Source organism: Desmodus rotundus, chromosome 13 (genome assembly GCF_022682495.2).
Source record: "Desmodus rotundus isolate HL8 chromosome 13, HLdesRot8A.1, whole genome shotgun sequence".
Classification (NCBI taxonomy): domain Eukaryota; kingdom Metazoa; phylum Chordata; class Mammalia; order Chiroptera; family Phyllostomidae; genus Desmodus; species Desmodus rotundus.
Genome location: NC_071399.1, coordinates 68,902,998 through 68,918,590, shown reverse-complemented (window position 1 = coordinate 68,918,590; position 15,593 = coordinate 68,902,998). Strand labels below are relative to the sequence as shown.

At 35.2% G+C, this 15,593-nt stretch overlaps 1 protein-coding gene and 1 pseudogene across 1 annotated transcript in view; one reads left to right on the top strand and one right to left on the bottom strand.

Annotated features, from left to right (window-relative positions):
• The window catches only part of LOC112313463 (S-phase kinase-associated protein 1-like), a 32,057-nt pseudogene extending 24,727 nt beyond the window's left edge, over positions 1–7,330 (bottom strand).
• Positions 1–15,593, top strand: part of KLHL1 (kelch like family member 1) — a 303,818-nt gene that overhangs the window by 42,974 nt on the left and 245,251 nt on the right. The window lies entirely within an intron of this gene.

Below are 15,593 nucleotides of genomic sequence, written 5' to 3'. Positions count from 1 at the left end.
AACCTTATAAAGTTTGGATTAAGAGCACAATACCCTGAGTTCAAATCCCAATTCTAACACTTTCCTTAGTAACCACGGGCAGATTACTTAGCTTCTCTAGGCATCTTTTTCTCATTCATAAAATGACGCTAAAAATGTTGTTACCAACCTAGTTGGTAGAGTCAATATTCTTAAAACACTTAGAACAGCAGCCTTTATGTAAATGTTTGCTATTATTATTCCTCTATTGAAAATGTTAAGACTATAAAGTATGTAAGTCATCTTAAAATAGATTTCTCTGTTCCCAATTACCCTAATGAAACAAAAATAAAAGACCCTGTCCTTCATTAGATGGGACATTAACAAAAAGAAGTAATTTTTAGACATTATGTAAAGGAAAGTGAAATAGCACACACATCACGAGCAGAGAAAGTTATGTGTATTGGTATTTCACTAAGTATATACCATAGCACATAAGGTCTATCCAGAAAGTATCTATCCATGTATATGAAATATAGACATTTACTGAGGAAGATACAAGATACAAAAAACATTGTACATAGGACCATGATGACTCAGTCCCCTTCAAAGTAGGCCCCTTAGGACCTCACAGAGTTCTCCCAATTGCTATCAGCTGCCCTGTCATAGTTTCCTAAATCTCATCAACAGTCTGAAATCTCTCCCCTTTCAAAGGTGATTTTAGTTTTAGGAAAAACCAGAAGTCACAGGGCACCAGATCTGGGTTGTAGAGGGGCGGAGTCATCTGGGTGATTTGATGTTTCACCAAAAAACTCTGCCTGAGACATGCTGCATGAGATCGGGCATTGTTGTGATAAAGCTGCCAATCAGCAGTTGCCTGTAGCTGTGACCTTCTGAATCGTCCAAATAGTTTCCATGGAGGAATGTTCAAGCTTAATGCAAAGTTTGATTCAGATTCATTGCTCTACTCGCTCAGTCATTTTAAATGCCATGGCTACACAGTACACTTGTTCATTCAATGGCGTCTACTGCCCCCGCTCACTAATACAGTGAAGTTGTCATTATTCCCACATGCACATTCCAGTCCACTCTCCTTGGCTGCCAGGTTATACTGATGTCACACAAACTGTTGTCATTATATTAACAATGACTGGACTTTTTCTGGACAGACCTCATATGCCATGGATTAAAACTTCAGTGTACAAGAGAATTAACTGGGAGTCTTTGAACAATAAAGATTGATAAGCCTCTGGGAGACTTTGATTCACTAAATGTGCTACAGGTTCTGGAAACAGGAATTATTAACCTTTTAAGTAATTTTCAGGGCCAATCAGGCCTGGATACCACTAAAGGTATGGACCCTGCCTTGGTTCAGGTTTATATTATAGGAAGACTTGAAGAGTGTATATCAACTGCAGTATGTTTGACATGGTTTATAGTTTGTATTTGTCAGATACTCTAGAGCCTTCTTTCTATAATTACTTGGGTTGAATATCTTAAAACTACTCCATCCTTTTGCTAGCCATCAAACTGTGCACCCTGCGAAAAGGAAGACGTAATAATTTGATGCTAATGAGGAAACCAATGTGCTTGTGTTGAAATAGATCATTTTAGAGAATGAGAACCGGTTGTTTAAATTTATTCATTTCAACCTAAGTGCATTTCATGTTTTTGAGATATTTAATAAAGTATATTGTTACTGTGTATACCTAAGTATTAATCGTGGTGAAATAATTTCTGTTGAAATGCATTTGTAATTTAAGAAATACATTTATTCAATGCACTGAAATGGAATGTTGACATTGAAAGAACAGTGGGGCTGGCATGGTCTAGATTAGCTGCACTCACCGTTCTGGTTTCAAAGGTGAGAACTTGAGGAGGAGAAGTTGCTCAAATGTTAATTGACCTTTACAAGGTCCCAGATCTCATTAGTGGCTTTCCAGAGTTCTAGGAAACTGTTTGATTGCAAAGCCAATATCCTTCACTAAGCTCCCTGACATTCAACTAACTCCGAGTTTGCATATTTTTCTTTGTCACATTTTTATTAATATTTGGAGAAAAAATTGAAAGTTATACAAATGAAAGTTTTCTATGATTACATTTGTCATTAAAAACCTAATGGGTTATTTAAGTAACTCTTTGAACACCATTAATTTGCTAATCCTAAATATTTTTTGAGTGTGTGAATGAACAGCCTATTTAATATGACCTTTTAAGTATAAGAAGAGGAAACCGAATCTACCTTCCTAACTGTGAATTTTATAGTAAAAAAGATTATTGGCTGGTGCTTGAGTGGCCTAAGAATCTTCTGTAAGACAATTTTTTTTCTTCTTTACCCAGATTGAATTAATTCCCTTCATTACAGCAGGCTAGGTAGACATAGAGATAGGAGCTAAGCAACACCAGCTCTGTAAATTCCCTACCTCGGCCAGGACCAGACTGAGCGAGTGTGGGGACTCTTCTCGGTAAGGAATGACCCTCTAAAGGGGCACCTGTAAAGAAAAGGTTAACAAAATCTTTTCCAGCAAAGAATTTTTGAAAGAATAATAAATATGGACTGAATTCTACTTGACCTTTTATTTAATGAGGAGAAAGTCTTCGGGGAAAAAAGCACAAAACCTAACAAGGTAAATATCACAGAAAGGGCACAGAGCACATACGTGGAGGTATTACATGGCTTCCTTAATTTTTCCTACATATAATGCAGTTCCTAATATTTTAGCTTAATGTTTTTTAAATTGACAAAATTAATTTTAGGAGCAGTTTAAGTTTACTGAAAAATTGAGTAGAAAATACAGAGAGCTCCCATAAACTTCCCAGTGCTTCTTTCTACTACCACTTACCCAGTTTTCCCTGGTATTAACATTTTGCATCAGTGTGGCATACGATGAACCGATATTGATACACTGTTCCTAACTAAAGTCCATCGTTTACACTAGGGAAACTTCTTTGTGTTTTGCCACTATACGGATTTTGCCAAATGTATTAAGGCATGTACCCACCATCCCATTATCATACAAAATAGTTTCACTGCCCTAAAAATATCCTGCATTCCACATGTTTATTCCCCTTACCGAGCCCTCAAAAATTGATTTTTTTACAATCTCTACAGTTCTGCCTTTTACAGAATGTCATGTAGCTGGAATCATACAAAAGCCTTTTCAGATTGGCTTTGTTTACCTAGCAATATGCATTTGTTTATTCCATATCCTTTTGTGGCTTGATAGCTCATTTTTATCACTAAATAATATTTTTACTTTACAATGGATATGCCACTGTTTGTCTATCCAGTAACTCACTGAAGGACATCTTGTTTGCTTCCAATTTGGGGCAAGGGATAAAGCTGCTATCTATAAACATTCATGTGCAGTGTTTGTATGCACGCTGGTTTTCACATCTGATTAAATGCCTAGGAGCGTAACTGCTGTATCATATGGTAAGAATACGTGAAGCCTTTAAAGGAACTGGGGAACTGTCATCCAAAGTGACTGCGTCGTTTTGCATTTCCATGCAATGAATCATAATGTCTGTTGGTCCACATCTTCAGTGACATTCAGATTTGTATTTTGGATTTTTTAGCAATGCTTTTTTAATCAATTTTATTTATTTATTTTTTAGAGAGGGGAAGGGAGAGAGAGAGGGAGAGAAACATCAATGTGTGGTTGCCTCTTGCATACCCCCTACTGGGGACCTGGCCCACAACCCGGACATGTGCCCAGACTGAGAATCAAACCAGCGACCCTTTGGTTAGCAGGCCGGCACCCAACCACTGGGCCACACTAGCCAGGGCAGATGTGGCAATTTGAATAGGTGTATAGTGGTATATTATTGTTATTTTAACTTGCAATTTCTTAATGATATGTAATATTGAACACCTTTCTCTATGCTTATTTGCCATCTGTATATCTTTCTTTGGTGAGTTTTCTATTCAATCCTTTTGCCTACTTTTTATTTTTCTTGAATTTTGATCGTTCTTATGTATATTGAATACCATCATTTTGTTAGATAAGTATTTAAAAAACTTTTCTCTAAGTCTGTGGTTTGTCTTTTCATTTTCTCAAGAGAATCTTTTGCAGAGCAGAGGTGTTTAAATTTAATAAAGTCCAACTTATCAATTTTTTTGCATGGATTAGTCTTCGCTGTTGTCCTGAGGGCATGTAGATTTTCCTCTCTCTTATCCTCTAGAAGTTTTACAGTTTCGTATTTTACTTTAGATGTATGATCCATTTTGATTGATTTTTGTAAAAGTGTAAGGTCAATATCTAACCACATTTTTATTTTTTGCATGCACCTGAACAGTTGCTACAGCACCAGGTTTGAAAAGACTATTCTTTCTCCGTTTTGTTGCTTTGCTCCTTTGCGAAAGATCAGTTGACTATATCTGTGTCGTTTTCTTGATTCCCTATTTAGTTTCATTAACCTATTCTTTCACCAAAACCGCACTTTCGGGATTTCTCCAGCTTTTATTGTAGACCATGAAATAGGTAGTGTCCGTCTCTGACTTTGCTCTTTTTTCAACAGTGCATTGACTATTCTGGGCCTTTCAGTTTTCTACATAAACTTTAGAGTTATTTTGTCATTTTTCATAAAGCAACTTGCTGAAATTCTAATTGGGATTTTATTGAATCTATAGATCAAATTGGGAAGAACTGACATTTTTATGATATTGAATCTTTCTATCCATGGATATACACTATCTCTCCATTTATTTAGAGCTTTGATTTTTTTCATCAGAGTTTTATAGTTTTCCCCATATAGACTTCATTATATTTTCTTAGATTTTACCTAAGCATTTTGCTTTTTGATGCTTACTAGTTCCAGGAGTTTTTTTGTTTTACTCCTGAGTTATTTTATATGTAGCTAATAGGGTCATCTTTAAAAACAATTTTATTTCTTCCTTTCCAATATTTATTCATTTTATTTTGTTTCTTGTCCTATTGCATTAAGTGGTACTCCCAGTAGACTGTTGAAAAGGTGTGGTGAAAAGCCATACAGTTTTCTTATTTCTGATCTTAAGGGGGTAGCTCTAGTCTCTCATCATTATTAGTAGGACATTAGCTGTAGTGTTTTTTGTTTCTTGATAAATATTTTTATCAAGCTGAGGTAGTCCTCTCCTTTTCCTAGTTGGTCGAGAGCTTTTGTTATAAATGGCTGTTTGATTTTGTCAAGTGCTTTTTCTGCATCTATTGATAGGATTATATGATTGTTCTTGTTTAGTTTCTTGATGTGACAGATTAAATTAATTGATTTTTGAATGTTGATCCAACTTTGCATGCCTGGAGTAAATTCCACTTGTTTGTGGTATATAATTATTTTTCTAGATTGTTATATTTGATTTGCTAATATCATGTTGAGGATGTTTGCATATTTACAAGAGACACTTGTGTGTAGATTCCCTTTCTTGTAATGTCTTTATTTTAATTTGGCTTTAGAGTATTGCCTCACAGAATAAGTTAGGAAGCATCTCCCTTATTTCTATATTCTGGGACAGATTATAAATAAGTAGCATTATTTCTTCTTTAAAGATTAATTGAGTTTGCCAGCGAAAACATTTGGGCATCATGCTTTTGGTTTTAAATGTGAATTATTTCATTCAATTTCTTCAAAGTCTATTCAAGTCACCTGTTTCTGCAATATGAGTTTGGTGGATTGTGTCTTTCAACAAAATGATTTTTTTCAGCTAAATTACCAAATTTGTGAGCATATTATTAATATTTCTTAATTATTCTATAAATGTCCATAATTATAGTGGCAATGGTTCTTCTTTTGTTTTTGATATTAATAATTCATGTCTTCTCTCTTTCTTGGTTAGCTTGGCTAGGGGTTTATCAATATTGTTAATCTTCTTGACAAATCAGATTTTGATTTCTTTGAGTTTTCTCTATTATTTTCCTATTTCAGTTATGGTGATTTCTGTTCTAATATTCATTCTTTATTTTATTCAACTTAGTTTGTATTTAATTTGCTCCTATTTTCTAGTTTCTGAGGCTAGAAGCATAGATCAATGATTTTGTATCTTCTCCTTTAAAATATGCTTTCAATTCATTTTATTTTACCTTGTTGCTTTTCCTGCATCCCACATATATTGATAGGTTGTGTTTTCATTTTCTTTTAGTTTAAAATATTTTTAAAATTCTCTTGAAACTTATCGATTCATGTATTATTGAGAAATCTCTAAACTTTCCAAATAATTTGGAATCTTCTAGCTATCATCTGTTATTAGTTTTGAGTTTAAATCTATTATGGTCTGCAAGCATAATTTGTAGTTATCTGTTCTTTTAAATTTGTCAAGGTGAGCTTTATGGCCCAGAATCTCATCTTGGCGTAGTTCCATGTGAGCTTGAGGAGAATGTGTGTGTGTTTGTTGTTTGATGAAGTATTTCATAAATGTCAATTAGATCTACTTCATGAATGATACCATTTACTTCAACTACATCTATTTTTTTTGTTTGCTGAATTTATTGGGGTAACATTGTGTAATAATACTATATAGGTTTCAGGTGTACAATTATTTAATACAATATCTTTATATTGTACTGTATATTTACCACCCAAAATCAAGTGTCCTTCCATCACCTTTTATCTCCCATTTACCTTCCTCTGCCCCTTACCATGCGTTTTCCCCTCTGGTAACCACCATACTGTTGTCTGTGTCTATGAGGTGTTTTGTTTTTTCTGTGGGTTTTTTTTTGTTTGTTTGTTTAATCCTTTCACCTTTTTCGCCCAGGCCCCCAACTCATCTCCAATACGATAGCTGTGTTTCTGTACTCCATTATGAATGTGTTTCTTTTTGCTGTTGCTGTTAGCTTATTTAGTTCATTAGATCCTACACATAAGTGAAATCATATGATTCTTGTCTCTCTCTGACTGGTTTACTTCACTTAGCATAATAATCTCCAGGTCCATCAATGCTGTTGCAAAAGTTAAGATTTCTTTCTTCTTTATAGCAAAGTAGTATTCCACTGGGCAAATGTAACACAACTTTTTTTTTTTTATCCACTCCTCTACTAATGGGCACTAGGACTGCTTCCAAATCTTGGCTGTTATAAATAACACTGCAGTGAACATTGGGGTGCATATATTCTTTCAAATTAGTGTTTTGGGCTTCTTCGAATACATTCCTAAAAGTGAAATCACTGGGTCATGAAGCAGTTCCATTTTCAACTTTTTGAAGTTACTTCATACTGCTCTCCACAGTGGCTGCACCAATCTGCACTTCCGCCAACAGTGCACATGGTGTTCCCTTTTCTTCACCTCCTCCCCAGCACTTGTTGTTGCTGTTGTATTGATGATAGCCATTGTGACAGGTGTGAGATGATACCTCATTACAGATTGAATTGTCATCTCTCTGATGATCGGTGACATTGAGCATCTTTTCACATTTCTATTGGCCTTCTGGTTGTCTTTTTTGAACTGTCTATTCAGTCCTTTGCCCATTTTTTAAATTGATCAGTTTGTTTTTTGGTTTTGAGTTTTATAAGCTCTTTATAAATTTTGGATAGTAACCCTTTATCAGCTGTATCGTTGGTGAATATGTATACCGATTCAGTGGTTGTCTTTTAATTTTCATGATGGTTTCTTTTGCTGTATAAAAACTTTTTTAGTTTGATGTAATCTCATTTGTTTATTTTTTCTTTTGTTTCTCTTATTTGAGGACACATACTAGAAAATATATTGCTATAAGAAATGTTCAAGATTTTACTGCTTATGTTTTCTTTTAGTATTTTTATGGTTTCAAGTCTAACATGTAACTCTAATCCACTATGAGTTTATTCTTGTCTATGGTGTAAGAAGGCTTAGTTTCATGTTTTTGCACATTTCTGTATAGTTTTCCAAACACTATTTATTGAATAGACTGTCTTTACCCCATTCTATGGTCTTGCCTCCTCTGTCAGATAATTGACTATAAAAGCATGGATTTATTTCTGGGTTCTCAATTCTGTTCTAGTGATGTATATGTTTGTGTTTATACCTGTACCATGGTATTTTAATTACTATAGCCTTGTATTAAAATTTGATGTCAGATAGCATCACTCCTCCAACTTTGTCCTTCTTTCTGAAGATTGCTGTGGTTATTCTGGGTCTTTTGTGGTTCCAGTTCTGTGAAATACATCATTGGTATCTTGATAGCAAATGCATTGAATCTGCAGATTGCTTTGGGCAGTATGGACATTTTAACAATGTTAATTCTTTCTACTTGTGAGCACAATATGTGTGTCCTTCCAGTTATTTCTATCTTCTTTGATTTCTTTCTTTATTGTCTTCTAATTTTATGAATATACAACTTTTACATCCTTGGGCTAAATTTATTCCTATATATTTTATTTGCATATGACATTGTACTATAAATAGAGAACCCTAATAATTCTACAAAAACCTACTAGAACTGATAAATGAAGTCAGTAAAGTAGCAGAATGTAACATAAATATCTAGTAACCAGTTGCATTTTATACATCAATAATAAACTCTCAAGAAAAAAAAACAAAGAAAAAAGTCTTATTTATAATTTCATCCAAAAAAAGTTTGACTACATCTTTACTGATTCATTGATTGATTAATTGATTGATTGATTTTGCCTACTGTGTCTGTCCACTACCGATAGGGGAGTGTTGAACTCTCCAAAGAAAGGAGTGGATTCATCTATTTTTCTTTGCTCTTCTATCAGTTTACTGTTTCACATATTTTGACGGTCTGTTATAAGGTATGTAAATATTAAGGATTATTGTGTCTTTTTGAAGAGTTTACTATTTTATCAGTATGTAATGCTGTTTTACATAATTTTTATTGCTCTGAATTCCACTTTGTCTGAAAGCAATATAGTATTATTTTGCGTAGTGTTAGCCTTGCATGTCTTTCTCTGTTCCTTTACTTGTAACATGTATCTTTAGATTTAAAGCAGGATTTTTGTATACAATATATAGGTAGGTCTTATTTTTTCCTACTCGGAGAGTCTCTGTGTTTTAACTTTTATTTAGATCATTCACATTTATATTATATACTGTTTTATATGTGCTGCCATAATTCTATTTTTTCTATTTACTTTTCATATCTTCTTTTACTTTTAATTGAGAATCATACCTCCATTTCATCTAGGTCTTTTTTTTTTCTGGAGAATTCTCTTGTTCTTTCACTTGAGGTCTGTTTCCTTGCCTTCCCAGTTTGCTCCAGAGAGGACATACAGATGGCAAATAGACATATGAAAAGATGTTCAATGTCACTAATCATCAGAGATGTAAATTAAAACCCCAATGAAATACAATGTCACATCTGTCAGAATGGCCATCATCAATAAATCAACAAACAACAAGTGCTGGCAAGGATGTGGGAAAAGGGCAACCCTTTGGTATTTTTGGTGGAAATACAGACTGGTGCAGCTACTGTGGAAAGCAGTATGAAACTACCTCAAAAAATTAAAAACTGATCTGCCTTTTGACCCAGCGATTCCACTGCTGGGAATATATTTGAGGGAACTCAAAACACCAATCCGAAGAACATAAGCACCCCTACGTTCATCCAGTCAATGAAACGTCTCAGTCTTGCCGTGCTTTTAGCTGTAACCCCTTTTATTGCACCAGCAGCATTATTGATGTGTGTTGCCCTGCGGGATTGTGTGAGCACCCTGCAGTCCTGTGGCCAGGTCTGTCCTTTAGTGAGCCTGACTTGGGTATCTCCTTTTCTGTTTTGACAAAATCTCAATAGGTTAGGTTCTGGTACAAGGGTTTAATAGTTTCCCTTGAGATCACACCTTGTTAAAGAGAATAAAGAGCTTTGAGGGTATTTCAAAAGAATCACTTTTTATCCTTTGACCTGCTGTAAACAACAGAGGATTTTTCTCAGATACTCACAGTAAGCCTCTGGTCAAGGGCTCTTGAAGTTCAAATTCAGGAAAAACATGAACCTCTCCTAAGACTAGGTCTCCAGAATATTTAACTCTCCAGCTAAGTTCCAAATAACTTGAACTGAAAGTCGAAAGTCGTATTTATTTAGAGAACAAAATAAAACTTAAGAGTATTCGCAAACAAATTAATCTATTCAATTATTTATAGGAATTTGTTATCAACTTTTACACCAGTATTTACATAAAGTCATAAGCTAGTTAGTTTTTTCATAGATGAGCAGATACAACTTTACCATTTCCACTCACAAAATAGTCACATTTATATGCATTAGAGCATATGCATATTCAATGTAAATAATAACCCCAAATATAATATTGGAGATTTCTTGTAGGTGAGGTGATATTTGTGAAACTTAACTTGGGGTCTAAAACTCAAATAGTATATACCACCATAAAAGTATAAACATTTTAAAACAATTAGATACATTCAATACAATATGCCTTGTTTCCAGAAGATCTTTATAAAATAATCATAACCATTTTATGGCATTGTAAATTAAATTAAAAATAACATTATTTTTACTTATATCATTTGAAAGCCCAATGGTCAAAACCTCAGTGAACAACATATTGTTTAACACGACTAAAGAAAAGTTTGAAAAGAACAGTATATTCTGTTGAATGTAAAACTCTGACAGATACTAAGTTTGTAAATACAAAGCATATACAAAACTTATTTATGCTTTGTGCCTTATATTAGGTTTAAGAGTTGATACATCTCTATGCTACTTTTAAAACACATTTTAATATTACTTGAAATAAAATTAAATAAATAAATAGAAACATACCATTCTCATAAATCATAACTAACAATGTATCAATGACAATAGTTAAAAGGAATATATAGTGAAATAAGCCAGAGAGGGAAGAAAAATGCTTCATGTGTCACTTATATAGAATCTTAAAAAAGACTCAAAGTCACAGGAGTAGACAGTTGAAAGTGGTTCCAAGAGCTGGAGGATGGGGAAGTAGGAAGGGATTGGTAAAAACATACAAACTTTCAGCTTGGTGTCTGCAGCCTGCTAACATTTTTTTGTGTGTAGCAATCAGTCATCCCTGGTCCATGCCTTGGCACCGCCTATTCTTTTTCCATCCTGTAAGAAGGAATTTCATGGGAATGACCTGCTCATATTGGACCACAGCCTGGGCAGCAGGTGGTCTGAATGGCAGCTAATCCTTCATTCCTCACAAGCTCCCCAAGACAGGCCTCATGTCCCTGGGCAACTGCTTTGTGGCTGTGTAACATTGGACAAGTCCCTCACCTTTCATAATCCTAATATTCTACCAATTATATAGAGAGTAAATTTAAATAAGTGTAATATAAGGCTAGGAAAAATGATAATTACAAGATCCTTTGAAAATTAAATGTTATTAATGCAATGTATGACGTAAGATAAACACTGAAAAGAGGGTACTTTTTACATTACCTTTTTCTCTCTTAAGTATAAGGTGAAAATGCTCAGGCATGTTTTCCCAGGTTTGATGAGAGTGCTTTTTATATAGATGTTGAACACTTGTGCAGCTGCTGTTTGGAGGATCATGACATGATGCGTTATCTTGCTGAGACAGATCACAAGCTGAATCTTAACAAAACTGGAATATGAGAACCGGGAGGGCAGAGGCCTAGTTTTCTTAATTCTCATCTTCAGTGTTCAGGTGAATGCCTGGAAAGTGCTCATAATTTTATAAATTAAACACTAAAATCTATGCTGTTGGTAGATGTGAATCTGAGAAAGGGAGAACACATTTAGGTAAGTGAACACATAGATTACTATGATTTTATTAAATTTGGGGGGGTGACATTGGCTGATATTGTTAGCACATGGGCATCTGGCCTGTAGTGTGCGGGTTCTTGACTTTGTGCAGGAAAGATTTCACAACACAGGTCCAGGTGATTCTGAGAGTACGGCTATTAGAGCTGGGAGTAGTGAAACAAAGGAGCAACTTAGGGTGGAAGAAGCAGCAGGAGAGCTTAGGCGGTGCTCTGCTTTGGCCCACTAGAAATGTTACAGGGAAGAAGTGAGCCAAGGCAGGGCCTCTGTAAGCTCACAGGGAAGTCAGAGAAAAAGGGGTCCTTGTAGACAGGATCAGGGGTAAGCCCAAGATGAGCTGCCACTACCCACTGCTCCCTGAGTTGCAAGCCTCATGGCGACCCCTAGAGTTTAGGAGGAAGTAAAACGTTATGCCTGAACAGAGGCATGGGCATGCTCTAGAGCAAACCCAGCACTGGTCTTTGTCTTTAGAGGGTTTTTTTGTTTGTTTATTTTTGTCTGTGAGAAATCTTAGTGCAGGTCTCAAGGGAGGGTATTAGCACAATATTCATTAGCCTTCCAGATGTGTTCTTCAATATGTTGATTCTCCAACATGTGTGAATAGAGAGTCAGGAATATTGTCTGGTTGTTTTTTTTTTATTGTTATTGTTATTCAATTACAGTTGTATGCCTTTTCTCCCCATCCCTCCACCCCACCCAAGACCATCACTGAAGAGGGACTGGGATGGAGGCCAGTCTGCCCCGAGATGGTCTGGAAAGTGTAAACTCTATGTTCCTAAGTGTCTTTGGTTAGAGAAGACAAAAACTTGTGATTCATTAGCTGGCTGTAAATTGCTCAAATTGTTTGGCCTTGTTTAAATGTTTTGTCTCAGTTTCCCTTATTCCACTTGCTAAGGAATTTCCTTAGCATCTCACTATCTGCCTCAATATAATTATATAGGTTTCAGGTGTACAGTTCTACAATACATCATCTGTATATTGTGTTGTGTGTTCACCGCCCAAAGTCAAATCTGTCTCCACTTTTTTGACCGCTTATTCCCTCAACTACTTCACCCCACCACCTTTTCCATCTGGAAACTGCCATACGTCCTGTGGGTTCAGGAGTTTATGTCTGTCTCTTTTGTTCATTTGTTGTTTTCTGTTTTGTGATCAATGTGATACACCAAATTAACAGAATAAAGGATAAAAATCATACCAACATCAATTAGATACAGTAAAAGAATTGGACAAGATACAGTTAGATTAGTATTTAAGAATTGTTATATGAAATGACTGTTTTCATTCTCTTATAAAGTCATCCTCCCACTTTCAGCAGAATTGTAACACATACAATTGTTGCAAATAGGGATCTAAGAATTTAGCAGAGGCTATAATGCGTGCCATGCAATAAGTATCTGTTATCATTCCAACTGTTCACAGTGACGAGCACTCTTGCAGCATACTTTGAGGAGACCTGTTTCTCATAACAAGGAGAAACAAATTAAAGAAAAGTTTTCCAACATCATTGAGACTTTGGAATAAATCTCACTGCACGGGAGAGATTATGAATCTGAGGTAATTCATGGAGTTTCTGATCCCCAAACCTATTTGCAATATAGCTCTAAAAAGGAATTCTGCTCATTTGTTTGATTTACTAAGTCAGTAACCAGAAGTTAAATAATCCATCAATATTTTTTCATCATGCCTCTATCTTTATTCTATTTAGACTTTAATTGTCTTCTATAAGTCTATATCCTCATGTTTCACACATAGTTCCTGGCACATGCTAAGTACCCAACAAAGGCTTGTTAACTCGCTTCATAAAGTTTGTGTTTTTTTTTAAATAAATAAACCTCCCATTGTCAGGTGAGTTAGACTGAACAAATTAGTAATTTTAACCTTACTTAATATGATTCTAAAATGTGCTTCAATTTTCTACCACCTCTTGAGAACCCAAAGCTTGAGTGTAAATTCGCAGCGCAGGCAGTAAAACGCACAGCTGGGAAACCACAGGGCAAATTTGCAGCCCTTGTGTTGCTTGATTCAGTTCAGTTAATTACTGTTTATTTTGAATAATTATGCTATAGACTGTGGCTTAAAAAACATTTTTGTCTGAGCAAATTGATAGAAATATTTATCAATGTATTTGGGTAATGCTTTACACACCCCCAGAAAATCACTGTGGAATGCAAAATTTAGCCCGCTGTTCTCCATAATAGGAGTAGATTTATGCTTAGCCTTCTCTTTTAAATATTTTTTGCTTTATCTTGGTTTTGATGAAGCAATGAATGTACGTGGTAAACCTGGGAATTCTGACTACCATCTGTCTGATCCACCTGCTAAGTCCTTACGTCAACTGATACTCAGGTGTCATTGAACAAAGGCACAGCTCCTGGCATCAGAGGAAATCTGTGAAAGTTCTGGTTCTAATAGGTTTACATCACTCCCCTTTGCACAGTTTATTTCTCCCAAAACTCTATTCTTTAATAGAGTTAAAGAGTAAGGCCTAAAGGAAAATGTTAAGTTTTCTAAAGTCTTCCGTTGTTCTTAAACATTTACTTTAAGCAGTAATTAAAGCTGCAAGGTGTATTTCTTTCCCATTGTTAATGAAAAATAAAATTTTAAAAAGAATGGATTGTTTTTTCAGTTTTTAGTGTATACAGATGATGTATACCTGAAACTTACATAATGTTATGTACTAATTCTACCTCAATAAAAAGTAAAATACAATAAAATAAAAAGAATGGTTGCTCTCTTGTTACTGATTGTGGTAGGAATAGGCAAGCACTTGAACATGCTTCAATCGGCCGCTTCCCACCTCTTCCCCACTGAAGCCCACTCCCTGAAATGGCTTCATGTGCAGGGGTGATGGGCTAGCATGCCATGGTCTAGAGAGATTTGCCCAGAAGCTGGAGCTGGCAATGTCCTAGATCATCTGTAAACAAGGCACTTGGCCTGAATCACCTAACGACACAAAATCCTGCATTAAAAAAAGTGTCACCAAATTTTAGGAACTTGAGTAGTGTTTACTATTTTTTACCAATATCTGCAGCCATAGGTAAAATACTTTTCCTGTAAACACACAGGAACCGCTGGCAGAAGGAAGGGTGTTGGGTCTATGTTCAAGTATAATTGCCTGGCTAAACAGCCTCAGAGCATTAAGTCAGCATCAGGCCCAGACCACCCTCCCCATCCTTTTATAGCCTGATTTATTTTTCTAACTGTGCGTTTCTAACTGCAGATAAATAACAGCTGTGCTTTAGTTATTTAATAATAGCTGTATTGCTAAAATATAAACCTCTTAAGGTTAAGAAACATGTTGTGCTCTGTTGGTCACTAAAAAGTCTATCTCAGACTTCAGGTGTGTTTTTCAAACAATAAGTTTAATAATTTTAAAGAAATGTCAGGAGTGAAGCAACAGTGGATATAGCAATCAATTTTTATTCTCTCCCTTTCTTTTTCTAATTTGTTTCCTCTTTGCCTTCCATAACATATTGGTGTTAAGGGAGAGACTCTGGTTCGGACTGAAGAACTGATACAGGGAGAATTGAAGTTGGGCCTGGAATTGAAAACTGAACAAGTAAGCACACAGTGCGCCAAGCCAATGTGTGATATGTTTTATAGCAAAAGAAGCAAACAGGATCAACAACTTGTATTTATTTTGGGCCAATTCTCTTTGAGAATGAAAATTATGCACTATTTTTCCCTTCTCCCTATGCATACAGAGACATACAAAAAAATTTTCAGAGATTTATGGACATCAATGACACCACAGATTTGACAACTTTGTAGTTAGAATTCCAAGGGATTTAAACAAGAATAAGGTAACTAGAAAATTTATACAAAATAGTCAATACCTGGAAACAATCCAACAAGAAAATGAATATTTTTTTAAATTATGATATGTTTATACAATGGACTACTATTGAAAAAAAAAATTTAAAACAATGAGTCTCAAAAGCATTGAACAAAAGGAGGTAGACAC